The sequence below is a fragment of the Giraffa tippelskirchi genome, chromosome 12, assembly GCF_054371585.1.
Source record: "Giraffa tippelskirchi isolate mGirTip1 chromosome 12, T2T-mGirTip1v1.2.pri, whole genome shotgun sequence".
Classification (NCBI taxonomy): domain Eukaryota; kingdom Metazoa; phylum Chordata; class Mammalia; order Artiodactyla; family Giraffidae; genus Giraffa; species Giraffa tippelskirchi.
In genome coordinates this window covers 23,927,833-23,951,683 of record NC_137286.1, presented here as the reverse complement: position 1 = coordinate 23,951,683, position 23,851 = coordinate 23,927,833, and the positions used below count along the sequence as shown (strand labels likewise).

General features: G+C 43.5%; 1 protein-coding gene and 1 long non-coding RNA gene across 3 annotated transcripts in view; one reads left to right on the top strand and one right to left on the bottom strand.

Annotated features, from left to right (window-relative positions):
• EGLN3 (egl-9 family hypoxia inducible factor 3) overlaps nucleotides 1-23,851 on the bottom strand; it is a 457,661-nt gene that overhangs the window by 107,727 nt on the left and 326,083 nt on the right. The window lies entirely within an intron of this gene.
• LOC145528855 (uncharacterized) lies at nucleotides 879-5,626 on the top strand. Its single transcript, XR_014070740.1, has 2 exons — nucleotides 879-1,048; nucleotides 4,571-5,626. It is a non-coding gene; the product is annotated as an uncharacterized LOC145528855 (long non-coding RNA).

The following is a 23,851-nucleotide window of genomic DNA, read 5'->3' as shown; positions in this document are numbered from 1 at the left end:
GGGAAGTGATGGATATTATGTCACATGGTTGACACCCATGGTTTTTCCTCATAAAGGCAAGTTGAAAAAGATCCACAAAATTCTGCCCAGCACTGGATATGCTACCCACCTTCCAGTGTCAGTTGTCTACAGAACAGCAGACTCAAGGAGCCAGCTTACCTGTTAAGTTCACGTACTTTGTAAAATGTCTTCTGAAATTTAAATTAAAACCCATTCTTCAGTAGTGGTCTTTCTTTTCACCTACATAGCAATTTAAACATGCCATTTATTTTCTCTCTGCCATGAGACTGGGAGACTAGGTATTATTAAACATAAAGCAAACTTTCAAGGAGTTCCACAAATCAAAACTATCCCCAGAACATTTTTACAACAGGAAACTTGACAGTGAGTTCCAGAGAGTCCACTTTCCAGATAGTCTCTTCCTCCAATAACTGAAATGCTTATAGCCTGAATATTCACTGAATTGCTTGAAGTCAGAGTCTAGACTTTGCCTAATAGGTTCAGTCAGCTAGTCTACTGAGTGAATCCAAAACAAGTTCTTAGTTTACACTTCCCCCTTTAGCAGGCTGGTTGCCATTACTCAGAAAAAGTAATTCCATTAGTGGCAAAATCAGTGTCCAACACATTTTCTAGGACCTGACTCACATGTCACCTCCATCACTTCCTCATTGGTCTTCATACACAACTCATTTGGAGTCCTGTCACATTGGATGAAAATTTTTTCCTGGTACCATCTGCTCTTCAGCACTATGAGTTCCTCAAGGGAAAGGACAAGGGGATATGTGTTATTGTGATGTAATACCTGACACATAGTAGGCATAGTCAAATGGGAGAAAAACTCAGAAATACATTCAGAGGGACAAGTGGTCCAGAGAAATAATGAAATCGCACCCTTCTGTAGGCACACATAGAGAGGAGGGCAATGAAAGCCACTGGGGTTATGGTGCCATGTCCAGGACCTCGCTGCTTGAGAAAGCTGGATGCCAAGCCAAGACCCAGGCGTGAGGATCTGTTCTTGCTGCCCGCAGCCCATTTCCTCTCTTTGAAGGTGATTTTGCCTTGCTATTTCCCCTTGGGTCTGGCTCAGTGGTCAAGGGGATGGAACAATTCCAGAAGCTAGGTGTGTTGTCTAAGGCAAGTCTAGGTTCCCACCCAAGTAATACAAACATGGCAGGGGCTTGAGGACCTTGCTGTTGGCTTCTGTTTGTTGAGTTTTAACAGGGAGTGTGGAGGGGAAGGGTCTTGATGCCAAAAGTATCTCGTAAATTAACAACACAGTCTCTGAATGGGCTACGTGCTTCAGGAGTAAATCTAGTTGCACAACCCCCTGGAGATACACCATGAAGCTGCATCACCCCCATTGGGAAAAAGCCTGTATCAAAGCAGAAAGGAGGGTGTAAATTCTATACCCAAACAGCAGTTCAAATGAAAATCCTACATCTTTTGACTCAGAGGCTTTTCAAAGGAAATGTGTATCTTTGTAAACTCTCCTGGGAGCTGTCTTCATAACCATGATTTTTAAAGCAATCTTTTAGATTAGACATGAATAAACAGCACCAGAAATGTTACATACACTATTTTGATTACTAATTTTAGTCTTCACATTTATAAAGTTAAATTCTTAATTCTATGCGCAGATACCCTTGAGACACTTTTCTTCATTTTTAAAATCAAGAATCAACAAATTTTAGAGCTCAAAGGGACCTCATCAATCATGTGGTCCAATATATACAATGGACACTTTGCAGAAGTAGAAAGAATCATGTTTTGCCCTGTCAAGAGACAACTTGTATACTGACATGAATCCAATAAATAGAATTTGATTACAGATAACTGAAGACAGTATTCCCCCAAAAGTGTTTCCTATAAAATCAGAGACTTCTGAGATAACTTTTTGTAAAGATTCTGTGATCAAATAAGTTTTATAAGTACAGGACTAAACAAAGCTTTAAGAAGCTCTTTTTGTTTTGATTCTAACTTGTTAGACTTACAAGACTTGTCAGACTTATCAGAACTTATCAGATACCAATATATACATCATGAATATCCAAGAAGGAGATAAAGTACGTGACACGAAGGACCCCAAAAACTCTTCCCTCCAGGAAATATCCATAGTGTCAGAGAATGTCAGTGAGCAATGGAACACTGCTTAGAAAAGCTGCCTACAAAGTTTTCAGATATAATGAACATCTGTAATTTGTAGTAGCTACTGATTCTATTCACAGAGGTAGAATGTAAATTTGTTCCTGAGCATTCCTAGTCAATGCAAAAAGCACTGATCACAAGATAACAATCACATTAAAAGTTCTGGGCGTTCATCAGATGAGAACAGTTGTCCCAGGAGCTATTCCTGGTACTTGAAAGATATGGCACCTCAGGTGTCTTCATAAACAGGATGAGGATGACATCCTCAGCGACACCCCCTTCAGAGTTTACAGGCAATCTGATAAGACCCTTTTCTGGACATGGATGGCATGCTGCCACAGTGCAGTTCAATAGAGGCAGCTTTATAAGAAGTCACACCATGTTTCACATGTTCATAGTATTCAACTGACTAACTTGACCCAAGACTCTAGTCACGCTCTGCCAATAACCAACCATGCCTGTCTCCAAGGGTGAATCATTTGCCTACTCAGGTCTTGAACTTGATGGCCCCTGCAGTTTAGCTTTAAAGTTCTAGAAGTCTATAGGGTTTATTACTTCATCTTTCAAAAAAAGTGTAGCGTTTCCAGTCTTCTTTGAAAGCATGAATTCATCCTGGTAGGTATGTGTACCTTAAGTAGCTTACACTCATGAAAGAAAGGAAGTGAAAGTGAAGTCGCTCAGTCATGTCGGACTGTTTGCAACCCCATGGACTGTAGCCTGCCAGGCTCCTCCATCCATGGGATTTTCCAGGCAAGAATACTGGAGTAGGTTGCCATTTCCTTCTCCAGGATCTTCCCGACCCAGGGATCAAACCTGGGTCTCCCACATTGCAGGCAGACTCTTTACCATCTGAGCCACCTGGGAAGCCCAGCTTATACTCATAGGGGATATATTTAACACATCACTAAAACCTTAAGCCATGATAATGATCAGACACATGGCAGTGTGTCAGAAATCTGGAAGAGCCAGAAGAAAAGAAAAGAAGAGGGAGAATACCAAAAATAATTTTATCTACCTGAGCATTTTGCTTTAAATCCTTAGTTTCTTTCGGAGACTATAATAATGATGGAAATAATACTCTCAATAATTTTCTCTAAGTCAGCCTATAAATTCTCAGGACATAATAATAGTAGTAGTAGAAGTAGAAGCAGCTGCAGCAAACACTTATTTGGTGCTTCCTATCTACTAGGCCTATTATGTGCCACACATAACTACTCTTTAAATGTTCACAATAACCCCAAAAGGTAGATCTTTATTAATCTGTTTCACAAATGAGAAAATTGTGACTCCAAGGGGTTGGATAACTTGCCTAAAATCCTGTGAATGGGGGCAGCAGAGCCAGAACTAGAGCCCCTTCTGGAGCTGAGGTTTGACCAGCCCATACAGCTGCCTCCGGCACCTCCAGTCAGAGATGCCCCCTGTCTGCCAGGAAGCCTCACTCTAGCTAGATCCTGGATGGTAGACAGAGCACCTTGTTCTTAAGTTTTTGATGAAGAAAAGATGTTCTAAGAAGAGCAGATTCGTAAATGCAGAAAATAATAAAGGTTTTAATGACAGATGATTGTCACCCAAATATTAATGCAACAGAAAACAATGCTGTAGCTCTCTTGAAAAGCAAAAGGTGGTTTTCACTGTGACAAGACAGCAGACATTATATCATTTGGGAAAACTTGACCAAACAGACCACCCTAAAAGCCCACAGAGTTTAGATTGCAAGAAGGCAAACTCCCCCAGGGAATGAGGGCCGGCCCTGGTCCCTCCCTGGTCCCTCCCGGGTCCCCAGGCTGTCTTCCTCTTGGTTAACATAAAATACTGCAGGTTTTGCCCAGCGTTGCCTCTTTCTGCCAGCCTTGCTCCCTCCTCTCCCAATACCCATTTTCTTGTTTGTTGGAGAGGTAGGAGAGGAACATATTCTGGATTGTCTAGCGCCACGCCAACATATAATCACATGCTATCATCACACATCCAAGACTGATATCTCTGACTTCTCATTACCTTTCATCAGAGGATCTCAAATCACTTTTCAAACACTTATGAATTTCTTATGTACTTTCCTAAAAGCTGAAAGTAGAAACACAACGATTCTTTGTCTTATTCCCTAAACTACCACCATGTCTCTTGAAATTCTCAATCCAAACACATACACACATATGCATGTGCAGAGAGAGGTTTTTTCTAAATGGTGACAAAGCTATGGAATTCTTCACATCCTGTCCTCTGCTCACAACAGGGTGGGCCCCTGTCGTCTGTATACTATAAGCGTTAATAACGACGTCAAGTTTTCCTGCACATCATTAATCAAGGGAGAATTCATTTCCTTTTGTGAAGTTCCCTGTCTCCTTTTATTAAGATGTCTCCTCTGAGTCACCCCATATCCTGACTTCACAAAATCCTGACTTCACTTCATCCTTTTCTCATCTCCCAGCTGACTGTGTGGTCCTGAAGTGTGGTGCTGCCTCCATAAAGAAAACTGTGCATTGCAGAATTGGATGAATTGGTTCTTCAAAGTTGGCTACTTTCAAAGTGAATGCAACTTGCTTGGCTCTTGAGAATGAATTACAAACTCATCATGGTCATTGTCCTAATGGATATGGACAACCAAGAGGCTGAGTTTCAGCCTAACTTGCTTAGCTCCTGCTACTTCTCCAGTTTCCCCCCTACCTGATGTGTTAAGTCAAGTCCTTGGAGTAACCTGAGACTGCTGCTGTCTCAATATTCACTGTGGCTTCCTTCTATAGCCCCACTCCCAAATCCAACTTCCAGCCCCAGAGGCTCCACCTGGCCTAAGGGGCAGCTCCAGGCCATTTCAAGGTGGTCCCTGAAAGATGGAGCTGTGCTTCTTGTGCGGCGGACCAGAGGGCCAGGAAAGTCCCTTGAGGCCCACAACGTCACATCACCTTTCTTAAGAAGCCATTATATAGCTTATTGTTCTCTACAGTGAGCAGAATAATCTGGAAAGCAGATTTTTATTTCTTCAGCTGTGATCTCTAAGATTTAAGGTTTCATCATCCGTTATTTCCCAGTTCCCTTTCTAGGAAAGTCATGATTTAAAGTTATTCCCACCCTGCTTTAAGCATCATATTAGAATCCCTGCCCTCAGACTTCCCTGGTGGTACACTGGGTAAGAATCTGCCTGCCAATGCAGGGGACATGGGTTTGATCCCTGATCTGGGAAGATTCCACATCCTGTGGAGCAGCTAAGCCCATGTGTCACAACTACTGAACCTGTGCTCTAGAGCCTGGGAGCCGCAGCTACTAGAGGCCCTGCACCCTAGAGCCACACACTGCAACTACTGAGGCTAAGTGCTGCAGCTAGTGAAGCTCGAGTGCGCAGAGCCTATATCAACAAGAGAAGCCACGAGAAGTCAGCACACCGCAATGAAGAGTAGCCCCCACTCGCCACAACTAGAGAAAGCCGTTGCAGCAATAAAGACCCAATGCAACCAAAAATAAAAATAATAAATAAACTAAAAAAAAAAAAGAATCCCTACTCTCAACTTTTCAGGGAAGGGGAGTGGGACTCTGATGAGAGCTTGCCAGGCCTGACTCGAGTTCTTCTGGATGTCCCTCCACCCATCTGGATATGCATTATGTCTCATTGTTTTTCTTCCATTCATTCTTCCTACTAACACACTACTAACCTAGCATGTACCAGGCTTCATGCTGGAGACAAAGTAATGAACAAAGTAATAAATAAGGGCCCCACTCTCTTGAAGTTATAGTCTTGGAGGGCAAATGGCAAACAATCAGGCAAAGAGCTGCATTATTGCAGAGTGGTGATTTCTGGAAAAGTATAGGAAGTCACGAAGGAGCATAACAGGCAGACCTAGTGGAGACTATCATGCAAGAGCATTTGTCAGCCCACCTGTCATGAACAACAGCCCCCATGGGTGTGGGCGACAGTCAGGGTGTGCTTCTCCTTGCCTTCCCAGTCTGGTGAGGATTCCCTAAAAGAAAAGCAACATCATTCAGGGTTTGCATCAGAGAGAAATCTAACTCAGCATCCTTGTTTGTTTTGAGACCCAAAGGGCTTCAGGAGACTACCAAGAAGCAGGATCACCTGTCACACAACTCCAGGGCTGTTCATACAGCTACTTAATGACAGATCTCACATCTTCTAAGATCTTTAATTCAGTGGAAGAATATTTGAGCAACCATGGATCTTCCAGAGCCTCTGTTACCACTTCTCTCCCATTTCTGCAATATAGAGATGGGGGAGTAGGAGGTGCAGACATGTGTAAAACATGTTCATGGATGGATTATACAACATGGGCAATGTAGCCAATATTTTGTAATAACTGTAAATGGAGTATAACCTTTAAAAGCTATACAAAAATAGAATTTTTAAAAAGAAAAAAAAGACATTGGCAGACAGATTTCATCTCTCCTCAACAACTCTCTTCACGAAGCATAAATTCCCCTAATTAATCCTAGATTTTCTACCTTGGCCTTGTGATAGTGGGCACCAGCCTGGGTCGGAACCCTAGGCCTGGGTGTGATGCTTGGGTGTGGCTCACAGGAGTTCACTAGAGGTTCCTTGAGATCTTCACAGGGACAGGGGCCCTAAAGCAGACCAGTCACACTGTCCATGAGAAAGCTGTGCATGGACTTGACCCCCCAAATGTGTACAGCATGAGGCATAAGGGGCAGGATCTAGAGTCAGACAAGCTTGAGTATGTATTCCAGCCCTAGCCCAAGCTTGAGTATGTATTCCTGGTTAGCTACAGGACTTAGAGCAAGTCATTTAACTTCTTTGGGCCTCAGTTTCCTCATTCACAAACCTCATATTCTCTGTGTACATGCATATGTATAGGTTAAATTAGATAATGTATTCAAAATGATTAGCAAAGTGCCCAACACAAAATCCTCAAATATATATGTATACAGGTCAAAAACCGTTAGAACTGGCCAGGGAACAACAAACTGGTTCCAAATTGGAAAAGGAGTACGGCAAAGCTGTATCTTGCCACCCTGCTAGTTCAACTTATATGTGGGGTACATCATGCAAAATGCCAGGCTGGATGACTCACAAGCTGGAATCAAGATTGTCAGGAGAAATATCAACAACCTCAGATATGCAGATGATACCATTCCAATGGCAGAAACTGAAGAGGAACTGAAGAGCCTCTTGATCAGGGTGAAAGAGAAAAGTGAAAAAGTTGGCTTAAAACTCAACATTCAAAAAACTAAGATCGTGGCATCCAGTCCCATCACTTCATGGCAAATGAGGGAGGGAAATGGAAATGGTGACAGATTTTATTTTTGGAGGCTCCAAAATCACTGTGGACAGTAACTGCAGCCATGAAATTAGAAGACGCTTGCTCCTTGGAAGGAAAGCCATGACAAACCTAGACAGCGTATTAAAAAGCAGAGACATCACTTTGCCGAGAAAGGTCCAGTAGTCATGTATGGATGTGAGAGTTGGACCATAGTGAAGGCTGAGCACCAAAAATTGATGTTTTTGAGTTGTAGTGCTGAAGAAGACACTTGAGAGTCCCTTGTACAGTAAGGAGATCAAACCAGACCATCCTAACGGAAATCAACCCTGAATATTCAATGGAAGGACTGATGCTATAGTTGAAACTCCAATACTTTGGCCACCTGATGTGAAGAGCCAACTCACTGGAAAAGACCCTGATGCTGGGAAACATTGAGGACAAGAGGAGAAGGAAGTGGCAGAGGATGAGATGGTTGGATGGCATTATTGACTCAATAGACATGAGTTTGAGAAAACTCTGGGAGATGGTGAAGGACAGGGAAGCCTGGTATGCTACAGTCCATGGGATCACAAAGAGTTGGACACGACATAGTGACTGAACAGCAACAAATACATGTATATATGCATGTGTATACATATATATTATATATACATATATATTCTATAGTATTGGAGTAAGAAATGGCAACCCACTCCAGTATTCTTGCCTGAAGAATCGAACGGACAGAGGAGCCTGGCGAGCTACAATCCATGGGATTGCAAAGAGTCAGACATGACTGAAGCAACTTAGCATAGCATTCTATATTATATACATATATATTCTATATTAGCCAAAAAAGTATACATATATAAAATAGCAAGAACTTATATGTCAGGTACTTGCTCAGAGTCACATGGCTATTAAGTGACACAGCAGTTTGCTACTTTAAACCTATATGGTCTGACTCTGGCAGCTTAACCATTCTGCTATAAATAGTAAAAAAAAAAAAGGGGGGGGTGGGAGCAGAGGAAAAAGAAAAGAGGAAGAACAAAAAGGAGGAGGAAGAGGGGCAATAAAGATAAAATAAAATCTAATGCAGTATTTTTAAAAGTCAAAATGAATGAAAAAAATCCACAATGAACAAAATTTCAAAATGTTAAATGAAGACATGATTCTCCAAAATTGCTTTAGTGGTATATGACTCATTGCAACACTATGGACTGTAGCCCACCAGTCTCCTCTGTCCATGGGATTTTCCAGGCAAAAATAATGAAGTGGATTGTCATTTCCTTCTCCAGGGGAGAAGACATGATCGGTAAACATCATTTTTTCTTTTTGGGTGACCCTGGTAGCTCAGAAAAGGACATCTTTTTCGGGTGTTAGTTCTAAAAGGTCTTGTAGGTCTTCATAGAAACAGTGGAAGTGAGAAATAGATTTAAGGGACTAGATATAATAGACAGAGTGCCTGATGAACTGTGGACAGAGGTTCATGACATTGTACAGGAGACAGGGAGCAAGACCATCCCCAAGAAAAAGAAATGCAAAAAGGCAAAACAGTTGTCTGAGGAGACCTTACAAATAGCTATGAAAAGAAGAGAAGCAAAAAGCAAAGGAGAAAAAGAAAGATATACCCATTTGAATGCAGAGTTCCAAAGAATAGCAAGGAGAGATAAGAAAGCCTCCCTCAGTCAACAGTGCAAAGAAATAGAGGAAAACAATAGAATGGGAAAAACTAGAGATCTCTTCAAGAAAATTAGAGATACCAAGGGAACATTTCATGCAAAGATGGGCTCAATAAAGAACAGAAATGGTGTGGACCTAAAAGAAGCAGAAGATATTAAGAAGAGATGGCAAGAATAACAGAACTGTACAAAAAAGATCTTCATGACCCAAATAATCACGATGGTGTGATCACTCACCTAGAGCCAGACATTCTGGAATGAGAATACAAGTGGGCCTTAGGAAGCATCACTACAAACAAAGCTAGTGGAGGTGATGGAATTCCAGTGGAGCTATTTCAAATCCTAAAAGATGACGCTGTGAAAATGCTGCACTCAATATGCCAGCAAATGTGGAAAACTCAGCAGTGGCCATAGGACTGGAAAAGGTCAATTTTTATTCCAAGCCCAAAGAAAGGCAACGCCAAAGAATGCTCAAACTACCTCACAATTGCACTCATCTCACACGCTAGTACAGTAATGCTCAAAATTCTCCAAGCCAGGCTTCAGCAATACGTGAACCAGAGATCAAACTGCCAACATCCGCTGGATCATCGAAAAAGCAAGAGAGTTCCAGAAAAACATCTATTTCTGCTTTATTGACTATGCCAAAGCCTTTGACTATGTGGATCACAACAAGCTGTGGAAAATTCTGAAAGAGATGGGAATACCAGACCACCTGATCTGCCTCTTGAGAAATCTGTATGCAGGTCAGGAAGCAAGAGTTAGAACTGGACATGGAACAACAGACTGGTTCAAAATAGGAAAAGGAGTACGTCAAGGGTGTATATTGTCACCGTGCTTATTGAACTTATATGCAGAGTACATCATGAGAAACGCTGGACTAGATGAAGCACAGCTGGAATCAAGATTGCTTGGAGAAATATCAATAACTTCAGATATGCAGATGACACCAACCTTATGGCAGAAAGTGAAGGAAGAACTAAAGAGCCTCTTGGTGAAAGTGAATGAGGAGAGTGAAAAAGTTGACTTAAAGCTCAACATTCAGAAAACTAAGATCATAGTATCTGGTCCCATCACTTCATGGCAAGTAGATGGGGAAACAGTGGCAGACTTTATTTTTTTGGTCTCCAAAATCACTGCAGATGGTGACTGCAGCCATGAAATTAAAAGATGCTTGCTCTTTGGAAGGAAAGTTTTGACCAACCTAGACAGTATATTAAAAAGCAGACATTACTTTGCCAACAAAGGTCCATCTAGTCAAGGCTCTGGTTTGTTCCAGTGGTCATGTATGCATGTGAGAGTTGGACTATAAAGAAGGCTGAGCGGAGAAGTGATGCTTTTGAACTGTGGTGTTGGAGAAGACTCTTGAGAGTCCCTGGGACTGCAAGGAGATCCAACCAGTCCATCCTAAAGGAGATCAGTTCTGAGTGTTCATTTGAAGGAGTGATGATGAAGTTGAAACTCCAATACTTTGGCCACCTGATGCAAAGAGTTGACACATTTGAAAAGACCCTAATGCTAGAAAGATTGAAAGCAGGAGGAGAAGGGGACGACAGAGGATGAGATGGTTGGGTGGCATCGCCGACTCAATGGACATGAGTTTGGGTAAACTCCAGGAGTCAGTGATTGACAGGGAGGCCTGGCGTGCTGCAGTCCATGGGATTGCAAAGAGTCAGACACGACTGAGCAAATGAACTGAACTGAACTGAACTGGTGGCTCAGATGGTAAAGAGTCTGCCTGCAATTTGGGAGACCCATGCTTGATTCCTGGGTCAGGACGATCCCCTGGAGAAGAAACTGGCAACCCACTCCAGTATTCTTGCCAGCAGAATCCCATGGAAAGAGGAGCCTGGTGGACCATGGGGTCACAAAGAGCTGGACATGACTGAGTAACTAGATGATAATGAAGGCTCCAGTACGGTTCAGCATAACTCTGAAAGCAACACTCACTCTCAGGAAAGGGTACTGGTTTACTTGTTCTTCCTGAGGTTTGAGAATCAATGGACCCAAGTGAGTGAATGGAGCTGGCTTCCAGTGGCTGGTGAGAGCCAGTTCTGTGCACCTCTTCCCAACTCCACGTTAAGGACATCACCATGGTAGCTTGATATCAAATATGGTGAGAATATTTACAGCAAGTATATTGGCAAAGGAGATACTTGTTTACTGGCATCTACCTACTAGAAGGCTTGTTAAGTCTGTTTGGAAACAAACATCACTGGGGAGGGCACAGTTTTAGAGCTGGCTATCCTGCAGGGCACAACTGAGACTTGGGGCCAGATGACCCTTAGCTGTCACTTGCATCGTGGGATGTTTAGCACCATCACTGACCTTAGATGCCATTAGCAGCATCTCTTGGGTGGGGACAACCCAAAGTGACCAAACATTGTCCAGTGTCCTGGGGGTGGGGAGGAGTTGCTTTTTAGAGAACCAACGGTGACCAAAGGAGACAGCTGCAGGCTGAAGAAGCCCAGATACTAGGAAGAGTTCCTTCCAGCCCTTTCCCAGCAGGGAGAGGCAGCAGTTAGAAAGAGCCTACTTAGCCAGGGGTTTCCTGACTCTTGGGTGGAGGTTTGTCACGCTCTCTGGGGCCTGAGAATTGGTCTCCTCAGACAAACATTTGGTTAGTATGAGGGGTAATCCAAATTATGATTAGAAACAGATATCCAGCTCAAGACTTTTGTTTGGCCCAGAACAAAACCACACACCCAAATCCCTACTCACTTTCCAGGAAAAGGCCTCTCTTCCACTGGGACTGGGGACATCAGCCTCCTCTTCAATTTTTAATCTGTTCATGTATTTCTAGATTCTTGTGCTTCTCCCTGAGGCAGCAGCCTGAAAGCAGTTTCCAGCAGAGCCTAGACTCTCCAAACACCCTCCACTGCCACTGTGGCCATAGTGTGCCAGCAACTGGGTCATCTGCAAGTAGGGGACCCTGAAGGTTCTAGTCGCCAGGATTTGGAATAAAATAGGAAATGAAGTCATCTTTGGTGCAGCATTAAAATTTTTAAAGAACATTTAATAGTTAATTTACTTTAAAAAGTTGGCCAGCGCTTCTTCTAGAAAACATCAAATGATGGATGATGCTGTGAGAGGGCCTGGAGGTCCTGGAGAACCCCAGGGCCCTTGAAAGCGGGGCCGGGGCAGCTGCCAGCTCCCAGACCCACAGCTGTCTCACCCTTGACCTCTGGAAAGAGATGGCGTTCACCAAGTCTCCCTGTCAGTAATTCACTGATCATCTTGTAAAGACTCACACTAGTGCCTCTGCGCAGACTCCACAAAGTTTAACACAAGAAAAATAAAGTGAATTAAGTCTGTTTAAAAAAGAGAGAGAGACAGTCAGCAATTTTTACCCCACCCTGCTATGAGTTTCTCTCTCTCTCTCTCACACACACACGAGCGCGTGCACACTCATCTCCGCAGCAGCTGTGGCCCAATAGTGTCTTCATCCTGGACGGCTTCTTGGTTTCCAGCACACAGCTGTTGAATTGACCCTCACTCACCCTCTCCAGTTGTTGTTTGCAGATTGAGAAGCTGGACAACTGAGGGAGAAGAGGCAAAACTATGCTAAGTAGAGGAGGACAAGATTAGCCTACTCCTTTCTTGGAATCTCAGGGATCCAAGGATTGTGTTGTGGGGATCAGGATCAGCCATTCAGTCCCCAGAAAAATACCCATCCACCTGTCTTCACCCACACAGCCGGAAACCCAAGCCCTTGTTTAGGTAGCTGAGGAAGCAAAACAATGTGCCATTTCAACTATGATCGCTGTGAGGACAACTCCTAAATCTTCCTCTTGGGCCCTGACTATATTCTTGAGCTCCAGATCTGCCTTTCCAGGGTCAGGTCCCAAGGAACATCCTGCCAGCCCCTCGAATGCAGTGTGAGCTCGTGAAAATCCCCATTCCCAGCCTAGCAGACCCTCCTCCTGGGTTCTTCTTCTCAGCAGCATCCTTCCCCCAGCCCCCTGCCTGCAGTACACACACGCTGGAAACCTCAGGTCACTTTCAAAGCCCTCTTCTCCTACACCCCACACCCCTTCTATCTCATAGATCTGCCCCTTACATTCATTTCTACAGAAACGATTCTCTCTCACCTAAATCACTACACCATTCTGGCAACTACTCACCCTGTCTCATTTCTGTCCTTCCTTAGACACTGTTTCCTAAACAGCTCAAATTCTGTCCCCTGCTTATAAAGCAACAATGGCTCTTCTTGTCCTATGACACTCCTGAACAAGGTTTTCAAGGACCACCATGGCTACCTACCACTTCACTTTTCTCATCTGTCCTTGTGTAATAGGCAATAACCTTTATATAATTCAGTATTACAAGTTAATCACTAAAGAGATTTTGCCTATAAGCTTAAATGATACATAATGGGGGGCTTCCCTGGTGGCTCAGTGGTAAGGAATTTGTCTGCCAATGCAGGAGACACAAGACAGACACGTGTTTGACCCAGGGGTTGGGAAGATCCTCTGGAGAAGGAAATGACAACCCATTCCAGTATTCTTGCCTGGACAATCCCAAGGATAGAGAAGCCCGGTGGGCTACAGTCCATTGGGGTCCCCAAAGAGTCAGACACAACTTAGTGACTAAACAATGGTACATAATGGCTCATCTCTGGGAACCCTGCTTCCCAGGTAATGAGCATTAAACTAAAATACCTTTGTTTAGCTTAGAGGAAACATCCTGACCAGGCCCACCTGTGAATGACTGCAGGGAGGAAGAAATTAACACATCTCTTCCAGAGGCTGACCAGAACCAGGAAGTATTTTAATTTACTCCCTCTTCCCACCCTTTTTTTGTCCTTTTTTGTCTGGATTATTTCACTCAACATAATTATTTTGAAGTTCATTCATCTTGTTGCATAATATCAATAGTACATAAACAGCATTCCATTGTTTATCCAGTCACCTGTTGATAGAGATATAGATTGTTTCCAGTTTTTCTTGCTTGTTCAAACTTTTTATTTTTTTTTAATTTTTTAATTGGAGGATAATTGCTTTACAATATTCAAATTCTAACTCAGGCAAGATAGTTCTTTGGGGCACAAGCCCACTATCTCCTTGCTTTGCTGGCCTTCCAAATAAAGTCATTATTCCTTGCCCCCAAAACTGGTCTCTCAATTACTGGCCTGTTGTGTGGTGAAATGTATGAGCTTAGACTCAGTAATGCTTGGATCCCTCCCAATCTTCCACCCATTACAAACTCCCTGTCTCCCTAAAACATGGCAAACATGCCCCACTGTTGCTCATACTACTTCCTCAAAATGGAATCTCTTTCATCCCTTTCTCTGATGATGAACCTTGAGTCTTGGATGAAAGGCTGCCTCCTCACCTCCTCCTTGGAAAATCTGTTTCCTCTTCATTCCCATGATTCTTCGAGATGTAGATTATTTTTTAAGTGTAGTTTATGTTTCATGTCGTCTTATGCCTTAGCCAGTTCACCCCCTTCATTCTATACATTAAAATACTGAGGCACAATATCCATATTTACTAGTAAATTACTTAGTGAATAGTGGTTGAATTAAAACCAATTCCTAGAAAGAACAGGCTAACTCACCAGGTAAAACTAGGATAAGATTAGCACAAGGCAGCATGGGGTTGAGGGTATATTCAAAGAGTAATACCAGAGAAAAGAGTTGAGGGTGGAGGGCAAAGACAGACCATCCCCTTACTTAGGCAGTAAGGAAAAGGGAAGAGGCCCACCCCACTCCAAATCCCCAGTTCTCTCAGGGATTCACAATCTTTATCTACAGAAATAAAAAACCCTGACCAGTGTCCCAATACCTGTGCTGTAACACAGAACAAGCTGAACATGGCCTTGGGTTAACAGTTAAGAAGTCAACCCCAGCAGTGAGCTCACTGGGCCAAGCACACATCACTGAGCCCTTCCCCTGGGATTTCTTTAAATGTGGTAACTGCATAGTAAATCTTCCCTTGGTGCTGATCGGATATTTAAACTGTGGTTCTTTTTACTTGAAATATTTTTAAAGAATGAGCCTCAGGGGACTGTTGAGGAGAGTAATTACAAGCGAAGCACACATCCTCAGCCAAAAGTTTCTTCGAAAACTTAAACATCAGCTCAACTTAAGTGACTAGGAAAGCTGAAAAAGTGGGGAAGACACAAACTGTTACTTTTTAAACTCATGCTCAAATCTTATTGTTGAGCACCTACCTTGTTCACAGAAGCCACTGACTCTAACTGTTACATGTCACACAGATAGGAGGAGTTATTTTAATTTTAGAAATGAGGGCACTGAGGTTCAAAAGAATGCATGTGAGTTTACTTATCTCTCAGTGAGCTGATAAGCATCTAGAGGAGGTCATGTACAGTTAACCCTACAGTGTCTACCATGGCATCAAAGAATAGTATGAGTTCAATAAATACTTGCTGAGCCTCAAAATTAAGATTTCCCACCCTTCTGAGGAAGTCCTACCTTTGCTAATTAATCTGCTGTTTGTAAGCCACCAACTGCATGCCTGCAGCTGCCCTGCCACGCCTCCACTGCTAGGCCATGCCTCCCATGGTGTTCCCAGCCAATGAGTCAGTGCACTGTCCTGAAAGATGTGGTATTCCTCTGACCAATGATTCCCTCCATGGCCTCGCTGAACTTCCCCTGCACTGGAACATACAGTATGGTCCTTCTCATCCTCTTTACATCCCTTCTCTCTAGGATCAGACTTGCATCACAGTCTGATGAGGTTCTAGACTCCCTCCCCATTTTTTTTCCATATTCCTTCCCCCAGTAAAATCCTGGCACATTTAATCCTGTCTTGATGTCTGCTTCTGACAGGACTGGGGACTAACATGCCCCAGTTTTTTCTTTAAAAATAATTGATAACCTTCATTCATTTCTGAATATTTGTGTGCTCAGTCGCTAAGTCGTGTTCAGCTCTTTGTGAGCTCATGGACTGTAGTCCGCCCAGGCTCCTCTATCCATGGGATTTCCCAGGCAAGAAAACTAGAGTGGGTTGCCATTTCCTTCTCCAGGGGATCTTCCCAACTGAGGGACCAAACCTGCGACTTCTGCATCTCCTGCATTAGCAGGCAGATTCTTTACCACTGAGCCACTAGTGAGCACTTATTATATGTATGAGCAAGAACAGCATTATTGATGCCCTTAAAAAAACTGGTGTGAATCAAATAATTACAAAATTTAGAAGCACAGGGAGCTATGATGAGATGTAACAGGAAGAACCTGACTTAATCTATGGGCTTGAGCACTGTGCTGTGTTTAGTCGCTCAGTTGTGTCTGATTCTTTGCAACTCCATGGAATGTAGCCCACCAGGCTCCTCTATCCATGGTGATTCTTCAGACAAGAATACTGGAATGGGTAGCCATGCCCTCCTCCAGGGGATCTTCCCAATCCAGGGATCAAACCCAGTTCTCCCACATTGCAGGAGGATTATTTACCATCTGAACCACCAGGGAAGCCCGGGCTTGAAAGAAAATCCCCTAAAGATGAATGATTTAAGACGAGACATGAGAAGGATGAGGAAGAGTTAATCAGGCAAAGGTGTGGAGCATTTCAGGCTGATGGAATAGAAGGGGCAGAGGCCCTGAGGTGGCAGGAAGCTCAAGCAGCAGGGAATGGAGAACAATGAGACTGAAGAGGAAGGCAGTGCCCAACTCAGACGGCCTTGTGGGACATCTAGGAAATCTGGGAAGATTATTTATCTTTCTAGAGTGAAAATTCTTTAAAAGCAAGTAGCCTATACGGGCCCTCTTTGCCAGATCTAGTACAACACCTGGCACAAAGTAAATTTCACTAAATGTTTATTGAATCAAAGTAGTAGAAATCAGTGAAGAAATATACTGTTTGCATTATCATCCCTAACATCAAGGATGCAGCAAATTAGCCAAAAGCATCAACCAGGAGAAGTTTCTGTGCCCAGGAGCTGGTAAGACTGCTGATAACAATAAGGATGATCCTTCTCAGGCATTGGTCTCATCACTGTTGAGGCAGAAGCAGAGAGACACCAAAGCAGCAGCCACTAGAGTAGGTAGAAGACCAGGCTGCTTGATTCAAATAATGGCGTTACCACCTCCTCCCTGGGTGACCCTGAGCAACTTACCTAATGTCAATGCATCTCAGGGGCTAAACAAAGCTGATTATACTACTCCATTGGAGTGCTGGTGGGGGGACTGAGAGAAATCACTATGTAAAGCCCATAGGAGGCTACCTGGGGCATAGCATATGTTCAATTAATGATACCAATTGTTAAAAATCAAACGTGTTTCTCTCTGCTGAGATAAGAAAACATTAGCAGGGAGATTTCCCAAATGGGGGTGAGTTGTCATAAATCATCAGTCATCAGAACTGCGTGGGATCACTTCTGACGCAAGAGGCCAGCTTTGAGGACCAGCTGAGTGGGCTGAAGACCCTAGGGCCTGGCCAAGAAACAGGCCCAGACATGCATTTTACTCAAACTCTGAATCCCACACTGATATCTGAATCGAGATCTGAACATCAGACCAGACAGTTCACCACTAACATGTAGGTATATGCCATACACTCACAGGGCAGGCAGCACTGGAGAAAGGACACACTGCTTTCAGCAGCTTCCTGTTCTGGAGGGCAGAGGCTGTGCCTTTTGGCTTCATTTCAGAAGAGCAAAAGGCAGCACTAGAGCAGATGCAGCTCAGTTCCTGACTTTCGGGTTTGTTTTCCCACGTTGGAAACTGCAGTTAGAGCCCAAGCTTAGAAGAAAATACTGATGGAATCAACAGATGAATGGAGGAAAAATACCTGGCTCCTACCCCAAGCTCGGTGTCCCAGCTGGCTCTAGTTGCCTTGGAATGGGGCAGGGTGGTTGGGATGTAATTGCCTGGGCAGAGATATGAGGTATGCGGGCCTACGTGCGCTGTAGCACACACACTGGGCCGGGAGTGACTGTATTTAGTGAGTGTCCATCTGATAACAGCCTGGATCCTTAAGATGCCAGCTGCCTGCCAAGCTGGACATGTCCAAACAGTGGCACCCAGAGGTCCAGGAGACAGAACAAAGGACTTGTTATTGGCTAGACCTGTGTTAGCATGTTATCTCCACCAAAACAAGTCTTGAGCTGGGCTGGCAGAGAGACTGTATCCAGGCATCCCAGAGTCCAGAAGGGAGACTATCAAATTCTATTAGGGCTCTCTGATGGCCATTTCAATGTTAATGGTTGAACCTGGGCCATCCCCTTGGGATTTAGCACATGGGCTTATATCTTCCTAAGAGTATTCTTTTCTATGCTGCCCACTGTCACCAACCCCCTAGAATGCTGGCTCTCTTGGTACCCTCTTCTTTAGAGCATAGCATCCCTCAAGGTCTGAAACCTGCCCTCTCCCCACTTCACTAGGACATAATATTAATTATGACTAACATATATTTACTGCTTACACCTGCCACTTACTGCTTTACATACATTTTTAATTCATTTATTCATGGCAGCAATCCTATGAGATGTGTACAGCTGTTTCTCCATTTAACTTTAAAGAAAACTAAGGCACAGAATGGTGAAATAATTTACCCAAAGTCACATAACTAGTAAAGCAGCAGAGGAGGGAAGCAAGTTGAGGTTGTTTGGATACAGAGTCCCTGCTCCTATCCATTAGGCTGTATTTTCTCTCTCTCCATAATCAATTTCTTACTGACATAAAACATTTTAAAGGCCTCCCATTTCTAAGCCTGTTTTCCCAGAATGAACTGCAGTCCAGGGCAGAGCTAGGATTTTATAACTTCCTATTCTGTGTATAGAAAAATTGGGAAAAGCTGACAAATTAGGAGCAACTAGGAAGGAAAGCTGAATGGCTCAAGAACTTGACAGCAGCACTAATATTGAGAACTCTGGTGTTTTAGCCAAGTGAGTACTTAGGCAAAATATCTCTCTTGGTACAAACTATGTCTTGGAGCATCTGGTTTAGGAGAGATATAACTTAGCCCAGTCAAGGAAACTGGGTGCATAGTTAGGAAAAGCAGCTACTGACTCATTTTATAGCACTGCCTTCCCACAGAAAGAAACAGCAGCACATCTAAGCTCTGCATTCATATTGGTGAGGCAGTCCCAGGAATTCACCCCAGAAGGAACTCCTTGCTTGTCATGGAAATGCAGGAAAGGACCAAACACCACTGAGCACTTACTCAGAGCTCCCAGAAAGCCTAGACATGGTTGTTATTTTCTCCACCTTGTAAATGAGGATCCTGGGGCCCAGAGACCTTACATTCATGTCCATCACAAGTCCTAGGAAATCTAGGGCTCAAACCATATCTGATTCCAAAGGAGGGAAGGACTCAGCGCCAGTGCCAGCCCAGTTTTCCCAGGAGTCTTCCCTGATTCCTCAGACTCACCTCAGTCCCTCTTTCTGGAATACCTGTACTACTTGTGATCTTTGCCATCATCTAGTGCTAACCCTGTTTCATATTGGGCTAATTTTGTTAGCCAACCAGGCTATAAATTTGTTGGGGTGGGTACAATAACTGGGGGTTCAAGTTGATTCCAAGCTATTTCTGGGTATTTCAGGGCAGGAAAATTAGGAGAGGTAAAGATCTAGAATCACAGCCTGGTGTCCTGGGTAACGAGAGTCAGTCACTTCATCCCCAGAAGGTGCACTTTATGAAAAGTGTTAGTCGCTCAGTCATGTCTGACTCTTTGTAACCCCAGGCTCCTCTGTCCATGTGATTTCCAAGGCAAGAATACTGGAGTAGGTAACCATGCCCTTCCCAGGGGATCTTCCCAACCCAGGGATTAAACCTGGGTCTCCCACATTGCAGGCAGATTCCTTACTGTCTGAGCCACCAGAGCACAGCTTTACGAGTCTCTAAAGCATAAGCTGGGAATGGCATTCATGATACTCTTGCCCTCTTTTGTCAGTCTCTAAAACTCCTAGAAATTAGGTCCAAACTTTGCAAAGCATCCCCCAAAGCAGGCGACTATGACTGCATTGTCACTAACTCGGATTTGGTCCAAGGGGAAAGGAAGCTGCACTTTTGTTAATAACCCTGCTTCTGCTTTACTCTAGCCCACCCCGTTGCAGGCCCACCTCCTGGTGTGGTGCCCACCAACAGAAGACCCGAGGTCTAACTGCAACCCTTCCTGAACCCCCAGCACATCAGACAAGAAATAAAGCCACACTTACTCCTAGGCGCACTTGGACATGTGTGCGTCATTACCAGTCAAAGCCAAGATGTATTTCAGGAGAATTTATAAGGCAGAAAGCACCCTCTAATTTAACAAAAAAAAAAGCATGAGGGTTGGGTGTTCCTTTCTTTTCCACAGCCAAGACACAAAAGCTCTTCTCATATGAAAGAGCCTGAACCCACCCAACCTGATTCTCTCCTCTCATTCAACAAGTACTTCAGTGTCAAAGATGGTGACTAGGGTGTACTGAGTCACATCAGAAAGAGGCCACAACAGGAAGGTGTCATCCTGTCCTGCAATAAGGAAATGATGTCTTCCTGTCCTGCCACCTATCCAGAATATGGGACAGCGAGGGAGCTGACTGCTCCAAAGGCAAGCAGGGCAGAAGGCTCTTCCATGTGCTCTGGGAACCACAAGATCACCTCACATCATGATTTACAACAAAAACAGAGCTGGGACCGCAGAGACAGGTCTGATATAGGGTAGTGAAGACCTCATTACAGGTCCTCCCTGATGCCTCTCAGCTATTTGATCACCCTGTTTTAAGACAGATAATGAGGTTGTCTTATGTTCAGCCCTTTTCTCCCTGCTTTCTAGAGAGACAATTCCTCCAGTCAGTGGTTTCGTAGAGATACGTAGTGTATTCTCACATATTACAGGGCAATGACTGCCAGCCTCTCCCCTCCTGCTCCTAGGTTAGATGAACATCTTGTATATAGGTGACTCTCTTCAGTGGGACTCACAGATCTGGCTTCACTCCAGCTGTGGCTCCCCTCAAAGCCTTATGTGTCAGCTGCTTCCCCCACTTGCTCCTGAGGCCCACAGTGAAGAGCATCTACCAGAGTCAGGAGTTCTGTGTGATAACCCAGGTCTCTCCTGCCACTCCTGCCCTTCTCAGCCTCTTTCTTCTCTAAACTCATTCCCCTCCGATTTTGTCTCGACTCTGGTTACTCTTGGTATTTGCTTCCCCAGGAATGTGTGTGTTCTTGAGTCAAAAAGGGAAAAGGAACTACAGGCAAAGGGGAAGCCCCTTGTCCTCCCCCTCCCTGGCTCTGTCCCCATCTCCCCAAAGGTCACCTGCCATCTCTGCGGGAAGGAACATGACCCTTCAGAACTGCCCTTCAGAGGTCATGGAAAGAGCTCAGTGCTTCTCAAATGATCTGAGATGAAAAACTACTTTATTTATTTTTTAATAATTTCCAATCCATTATGAATCAAACCACTTGTAAAATAAAAATGAATTACTAAAAAAGAATTTTAAGTGAAAAGAATATAAAATACAAGCCTAACTTTTCTTGTTATTAGATTCAACAGTCCTAACATGAGTCTAGCATTTTGTTATTAAAGTTTCTAAATGCTTGGTCTCAATTTCTTATTTGGTTTCCAGGCCAGCACAGGTTGGAGAAGCCCTGCTCTAACTTAGCTATTTACTTAATCACTTAGAGCCTGGATCTCTTATAAGATGGGAGAACAGGCAACCTCTAGGTAGGTCCCACATCTGCACATTCCAGCGACTCATTCCTGATGCTTCCTTAGGTTTTACAAATATTTCTGACATTAGAATAATGCTGACTTCCCGAGCAGGGGATTAGTCTGCACTTTGTACTGCTGATTGAGAGCTACCCAAGTCTAAAGCTCCTTGGAGAACAATGAAAGAAATGTCTGAGAGAGGACCAGGCAAACACTGGCAGCTCACTGTATCAGCCTTTCCTGTGTGGAACCAATGGGTGTTTTGAAAAGCATCCTGAAAACATGTCAAAGGTCTAAGAACTATGATCACTGGAGCTGGTGAGTCATGGCCCAGGCTGGCAGTAATGCAAATGCCAGCGACACAATGGGTGGCTGTCTATTCAAAAACCTGCCCCTGGAACCATGAGGGGGGCATCCCATAAATGACTACAGACAGAAAAACAGGGTTAGCTTGTCAATTAACTGAGAGGGAATAGTGGCCCAGTTAAAATAATTTCTCTACTTCCAGAAGGAGCAAAGAATCCTCAGGATCTACCCTAACAAAGGATGGATTGCACTGCAGGAACATGATTGGGTGTGATCGTCCTTTACTACGAGAAGCTGGTAAGGGAGGCAGGACACAGAGCAGGGGCAGATAGGACATCATTTCCTAGAGACAATTTCTAAAACAGCTTTATTGGCATCCAATCACTTCACAATACACTTCACATACTTACAGTGTACAATTCGACAAGCTCTGACACACATATAAACCTGTGAAACCACCACCAAATTCACAATAAGTAGTGTACCCATCACGACCCAAAATTTCTTGATGCCCTTTTTTAATCCCTGCCTCTCACTTCTTCCAGGTAACACTTTCTGTCACTAAAGACTAGTTTGCATTTTTCTAGAATTTTATATAAATGAAAGCCTACAGGATATACTGTTTGATCTGACTTCATTCACGCAGCAAAATTATCTTGAAAAACAAGTCTGAGATTCATTCATGTTTTTCTGTCTATCATTGTTGTTCATTATTTTTACAGCTAAGTAGTCTTCTAGTTAGAAGTGATCTTACATCTCAGACAACATTGTCTTGGGACTAAAATTCTGATGTCTTAAGGAAAGTTTATGAAGATTTAGACCTTCCTTAGAGTGGAAGCATGCAGCTCCTATCTTAGGAGATAAACTGTTTTTATCTTAGGAGGTAAACTGTTTTTGCTTCAAAATTAAGGAGAGAACAAAGAAACATCAGCTGATCAAGATTCTTAAATGACAAAAAGGAGTGTGCATTATCCAAGATCTGGGGGCTGTGAGGAATAAGAAGAAAGAGACCCAAGAGACCCAAGGACATTGTTCTTACTCAAGATAATGCTCATACTACCCTAACTCTCAATTTTCTATTTGGTGTGTTTCTTGTCTTGTGGTAGGAAATGCTCCGAAGGGGATGTTCCCACCATAGTTATGATTTTGCGTTTGGAACTGCTATAAAGGAAGACTACTCTGTGACCACAATTAGAGTTATTGGTTTATATGTTCATTCATTCACTGGGTTACACGTGTGAGGTGTCATCTGTAGGCTGGGCATCATGCTGGGGATATAGAGACACACCAAAGACATAGAGAAAGACTTGGTTTCTGCTTTCACAGAGTTATAGGGTGTGCAGGCTTCATGGTTGGTTAGTTTTACAATGAACTCCTTCTCAATAAATGAGTATCAGAGATGGCCGACAGGTCAACATGTTGGCAGGGGCCAGGCTGATAGCATCATGGAGACTAGAAGCCAGGACTGAAGGTGGATATGATGGCAGAAGCAGAGCTCTGGTTCACAGACTATCAGGAAGCACAGTGCCCCACTGACAGTGACAGAGAATGCAACCCCGATTCCCCAACATGGGGCAGTGGGTGAGATATGGCATGTCTGTCTCTAAAAATTAGCTCTGGAGGTATACATTGTTGTTTGCACCAAAAAGAAGAGAAACCTATTTTTCTAACTAGATGACAGTGTTCTAACAGATTTCTGTAAAAAGCAGACCAGTACTTACTTGTAATCCTTCTGTAATAAAAGTTACACTACAAGAGCACAAGTAGAAAATAGCAGGATACAAAACAGAATGAGTTAGATGATGATTACAATAAATCAAACAAGCAACCAAGTCCTCGGAAAGGAAGGAAGCATAGTAGAGAAATGTCCAAACAAAATACCAAAAAACGTGGGGGCGGGGAGGGGAAGCACTTGTTTGTGTCTTCATC